We start from the raw sequence: 6,035 nt of genomic DNA, 5'->3' as shown, positions 1-6,035 counted from the left end.
CCATCTAATTCAGTATCCTGTCTCTAACTGTAGTCAGCGCCAGATGCTTCAGAGGAAGGTGTAAGAACCCGCACAGTAGGTACATGTGGGGTAAGAACCCCGCCATGAAGGTATCATCCTAGTCCCTAATAGTTAGGCACTGGTTCAAACCGTGAAATGGGAGGTTTCATATCCCTTCCACACAATTTTTGATATATTAACTATTGAAACTCTGGATTCGCCTGTTAACCATATAAATGACCAATCCCTCTTTGAATCTTGCTATGACTGGCCCCAGCATAGGCACCAATTCCATAGGTGCTCCAGGGCTAGAGCACCCACGGAAAAAAATTAGCGGGTGCTTAGCATCCACTGGCAGGCAGCTCCTCCCCTCCCCCCCAGCACCTCCCATCCGCTGGAAGCCCCACCAATCAACTCCTCCCCCTCCCTCCCAGTGCATCCTGGCTGCCATGATCAGCTGTTCCGTGGCATGCAGAAGGCACTGGAAGGGACGGGGAGGAGCGGGGACAGGGTGCGCTCGCTGGAGGGGGCAGAAAGAGGTGGGGAAGAGGTGGGGTTGGGGTGGAGTGGGGGCAGGAAGAGGTGAGGCGGGGTGGGGGGTTAGAGGAAGGGGTGGAGTGGGGCAGGGCCAGAGGTAGAGCGGGGGCGGAAAGAAGCATGGCAGGGAGGCTTGGGGGAAGAGGTGGAGTGGAGGGTGGGGCCTGGGACTGAGCGGGGCTTGAGCACATCAGGGCAAAGGAAAAAGCCAGTGACTATGGGCCCCAGCGACATCCTGTGGCAATGAGTTCCGCAGTCTAATCATGTGTGTTGTGAAAAAGTATTTCCTTTTTTTTCAGTTTGGACCTTGGAAGAGTAACGGCTCACCAGTGTGCATACGGGCTTCACACTCTAGACCTAAGTGCCATATTCTAATCTTTCTACTAGCTGTTAGTCAAAATATTGGAAGACAAGGTTAGAGTGTGTCACAACAGTGACATCACCACTGAACATAATAAACATTTCATTTTCACTAGGGATGTCATAGGATTTGGTGTCTCCAAACATGAGAATAACCGAGCTGGGGTATCCGATTTTTTTCTGGTTTTCCAAATGCTGCTAAAACAGCAAGATTATTTCTAGGTACGTTAAATCTCTAATAATTATCATTATATATTACACTATCATCTAGAGGGGTCAGCTGAGATCAGTGCCCTAATGTTCTAGGCACTGTACAACACATAATGAGAGACTATCCCTCTTAACCCAACGGGGCATCTCAGCTGTATAGACAAGAGGCACGACAATTGTTTAAGGTCATATAGTGGGCTAGAAACCAAACTGAGAATAGAACCCAGCTTCCCAGAGTCCTATCTTCTGAACCAGGCTGCCTCCCACTAGAATGGATAACATTCTTGGAGAATGCAGTCAGTCATTCACTCATCCACTCCCTCTGCCAATACACATGTATACCTGGGAGGGTTAAATGTCTTTATTATCCTTTTCTGTTTTGGGATTCAGCTTTGGAACTGAGCTGCTCCTTTTTGCACCAGGGCTAGGCTTAGGCCTTTGTCTGGAGAAGTATCATTTTCCTAGAGGCAGAGGATTAGCCATCAGTATTAAACAGTAGTACAAAAGAGGAAGATTAGGTTGCAAAGAGTTTATTTCATTTTTGACACACTTGGAGTGAGGTGCTGAGAACTGCTGGTGCTTGGTGGTGTAAAATCACTTGATCTGGCTTGCAGCTCACAGAGTTTGCAGCATTACCTTGAAGAACATCCTATCACAATTCATAGATTCATAGATTCATAGATTCTAGGACTGGAAGGGACCTCGAGAGGTCATCGAGTCCAGTCCCCTGCCCGCATGGCAGGACCAAATACTGTCTAGACCATCCCTGATAGACATTTATCTAACCTACTCTTAAATATCTCCAGAGATGGAGATTCCACAACCTCCCTAGGCAATTTATTCCAGTGTTTAACCACCCTGACAGTTAGGAACTTTTTCCTAATGTCCAACCTAGACCTCCCTTGCTGCAGTTTAAGCCCATTGCTTCTTGTTCTATCCTCAGAGGCTAAGGTGAACAAGTTTTCTCCCTCCTCCTTATGACACCCTTTTAGATACCTGAAAACTGCTATCATGTCCCCTCTCAGTCTTCTCTTTTCCAAACTAAACAAACCCAATTCTTTCAGCCTTGCTTCATAGGTCATGTTCTCTAGACCTTTAATCATTCTTGTTGCTCTTCTCTGGACCCTTTCCAATTTCTCGACATCTTTCTTGAAATGCGGTGCCCAGAACTGGACACAATACTCCAGCTGAGGCCTAACCAGAGCAGAGAAGAGCGGAAGAATGACTTCTTGTGTCTTGCTCACAACACACCTGTTAATACATCCCAGAATCACATTTGCTTTTTTTGCAACAGCATCACACTGTTGACTCATATTTAGCTTGTGGTCCACTATAACCCCTAGATCCCTTTCTGCCGTACTCCTTCCTAGACAGTCTCTTCCCATTCTGTATGTGTGAAACTGATTTTTTCTTCCTAAGTGGAGCACTTTGCATTTGTCTTTGTTAAACTTCATCCTGTTTAACTCAGACCATTTCTCCAATTTGTCCAGATCATTTTGAATTATGACCCTGTCCTCCAAAGCAGTTGCAATCCCTCCCAGTTTGGTATCATCCGCAAACTTAATAATCGTACTTTCTATACCAATATCTAAGTCGTTAATGAAGATATTGAACAGAGCCGGTCCCAAAACAGACCCCTGCGGAACCCCACTCGTTATGCCTTTCCAGCAGGATTGGGAACCATTAATAACAACTCTCTGAGTACGGTTATCCAGCCAGTTATGCACCCACCTTATAGTAGCCCCATCTAAATTGTATTTGCCTAGTTTGTCGATAAGAATATCATGCGAGACCGTATCAAATGCCTTACTAAAGTCTAGGTATACCACATCCACAGCTTCTCCCTTATCCACAAGACTCGTTATCCTATCGAAGAAAGCTATCAGATTGGTTTGACATGATTTGTTCTTTACAAATCCATGCTGGCTGTTCCCTATCACCTTACCACCTTCCAAGTGTTTGCAGATGATTTCCTTAATTACTTGCTCCATTATCTTCCCTGGCACAGAAGTTAAACTAACTGGTCTGTAGTTTCCTGGGTTGTTTTTATTTCCCTTTTTATAGATGGGCACTATATTTGCCCTTTTCCAGTCTTCTGGAATCTCTCCCGTCTCCCATGATTTTCCAAAGATAATAGCTAGAGGCTCAGATACCTCCTCTATTAGCTCCTTGAGTATTCTAGGATGCATTTCATCAGGCCCTGGTGACTTGCAGGCATCTAACTTTTCTAAGTGATTTTTAACTTGTTCTTTTTTTATTTTATCTGCTAAACCTACCCCCTTCCCATTAGCATTCACTATGTTAGGCATTCCTTCAGACTTCTCGGTGAAGACCGAAACAAAGAAGTCATTAAGCATCTCTGCTATTTCCAAGTTTCCTGTTACCGTTTCTCCCTCTTCACTAAGCAGTGGGCCTACCCTGTCTTTGGTCTTCCTCTTGCTTCTAATGTATTGATAAAAAGTCTTCTTGTTTCCCTTTATTCCTGTAGCTAGTTTGAGCTCATTTTGTGCCTTTGCCTTTCTGATCTTGCCCCTGCATTCCTGTGTTGTTTGCCTATATTCATCCTTTGTAATCTGTCCTAGTTTCCATTTTTTATATGACTCCTTTTTATTTTTTAGATCATGCAAGATCTCGTGGTTAAGCCAAGGTGGTCTTTTGCCACTTTTTCTATCTTTCCTAACTAGCGGAATAGCTTGCTTTTGGGCCTTAATAGTGTCCCTTTGAAAAACTGCCAACTCTCCTCAGTTGTTTTTCCCCTCAGTCTTGATTCCCATGGGACCTTGCCTATCAGCTCTCTGACCTTACCAAAATCCGCCTTCCTGAAATCCATTGTCTCTATTTTGCTGTTCTCCCTTCTACCCTTCCTTAGAATTGCAAACTCTATGATTTCATGATCACTTTCACCCAAGCTGCCTTCTACTTTCAAATTCTCAACGAGTTCCTCCCTATTTGTTAAAATCAAGTCTAGAACAGCTTCACCCCTAGTAGCTTTTTCAACCTTCTGAAATAAAAAGTTGTCTGCAATGCAGTCCAAGAATTTGTTGGATAGTCTGTGCCCCGCTGTGTTATTTTCCCAACATATATCCGGATAGTTGAAGTCCCCCATCACCACCAGATCTTGGGCTTCGGATGATTTTGTTAGTTGTTTAAAAAAAGCCTCATCCACCTCTTCCACCTGGTTAGGTGGCCTGTAGTAGACTCCTAGCATGACATCACCCTTGTTTTTTACCCCTTTTAGCCTAACCCAGAGACTCTCAACACTTTCATCTCCTATGTCCATCTCTACCTCAGTCCAAGTGTGTACATTTTTAATATATAAGGCAACACCTCCTCCCTTTTTCCCCTGTCTATCCTTCCTGAGCAAGCTGTATCCATCCACACCAACATTCCAATCATGTGTATTATCCCACCAAGTTTCAGTGATGCCAACAATGTCATAGTTGTATTTATTTATTAGCACTTCCAGTTCTTCCTGCTTATTACCCATACTTCTCGCATTTGTATATAGGCATCTAAGATACTGGTTTGATCTTTCCTCCCGGTTTTGTCCTGACCCTCCTTTCTCTCTGCCAATATAGCCCACACTCCCTCTCGTCTCCGACCCATCTCCCAGGTCTCCATGTTCCCCACTTACCTGCGGGCTTTGCTCACCTGTCCCCGTCGAACCTAGTTTAAAGCCCTCCTCACTAGGTTAGCCAGTCTGTGTCCAAATAGGGTCTTTCCCCTCCTCGAAAGGTGAACACCATCTCTGCCTAGCAGTCCTTCCTCAAATAGCATCCCGTGGTCTAGGAAGCCAAAGCCCTCCTGGCGACACCATCTTCGCAGCCAGGCATTCACCTCCATGATGCATCTGTCTCTGCCCGGGCCCCTACCTTTGACAGGAAGAATCCAAGAGAATACCACCTGCGCTCCAAACTCCTTCACCCGTACTCCCAGAGCCCTGTAGTCACTCTTGATCCGCTCAGTGTCACACCGCGCAGTATCATTTGTGCCCACATGGATGAGTAGCATGGGGTAGTAGTCAGAGGGCTGGATAATCCTCGACAATGCCTCCGTAACGTCTCGGATACGGGCTCCCGGCAGGCAGCATACCTCCCGAGATGAAATGTCAGGGCGACAGATGGGCGCCTCCGTTCACCTCAGCAGAGAGTCTCCAACCACCACTACCCTACGTTTCCTATTCGCAGTGGTGGCAGCAGACCTCCCAGCCTTAGGGGTACGAGGCTTCTCCTCCTTTACTGTAGGGGGTGATGCCTTCTTTCCTGTATCAAGAAGAGCATAACGGTTACCTATTACCACAGCGGGAGGGTTCGGAGCAGGGGTGGAGCCCTGCCTGCTGCCAGAAGTAACCAGCTGCCAGTGTCCACCCTGAGCCATCTCCTCCTCCACCAGTGGTGTATCAGCAGTCCTGTGTCCTGGGACAGCTACCTCAGCTGTCTCCACATGGACACTGTCCAGGAATTGCTCGTGGATTCGGATGCTTCTCAACCTAGCCACCTCCTCCTGTAGCTCTCCCACCTGCTGCCTGAGAGATTCCACCAGCAGGCACCTTTCACATTGGATGGTCCCCTCAGCCTGGATATCAGTAAGTGGAAATTGCAAGTTACAGTCTCTGCAAAACCACACCAGGATCTGGGTAGAAGCATCCATGCTCAGGCGCTCTGTCTGGCTACAGGCGCAGGTGGAGGAGACAGAAGCAGTGCTGGCACAGGTGTTGCGGGTCTTCCTAACCATCGTAAGCCTCCCTCTGTCAAACTCCCGTCTGCAGCCCCCTGTCCGCTGAAAGGGTTGTTTAAGCAAGAAGTTTAAAGTTTTAAGGGGAATAAAGGGAAAACAGATAGAACCGGCAAGGGACCCTCGCCCCTTCCCACTCCCCTTCCAAACTCCCTTGCGAAACTCCCTGTTAGCAGCCCCTGGTCGCAAACGCT

Source organism: Terrapene carolina, unplaced genomic scaffold (genome assembly GCF_002925995.2).
Source record: "Terrapene carolina triunguis isolate 2854851 unplaced genomic scaffold, T_m_triunguis-2.0 Scaffold23, whole genome shotgun sequence".
Taxonomy (NCBI): domain Eukaryota; kingdom Metazoa; phylum Chordata; order Testudines; family Emydidae; genus Terrapene; species Terrapene triunguis.
Note: the sequence above shows the minus strand (reverse complement) of the source record.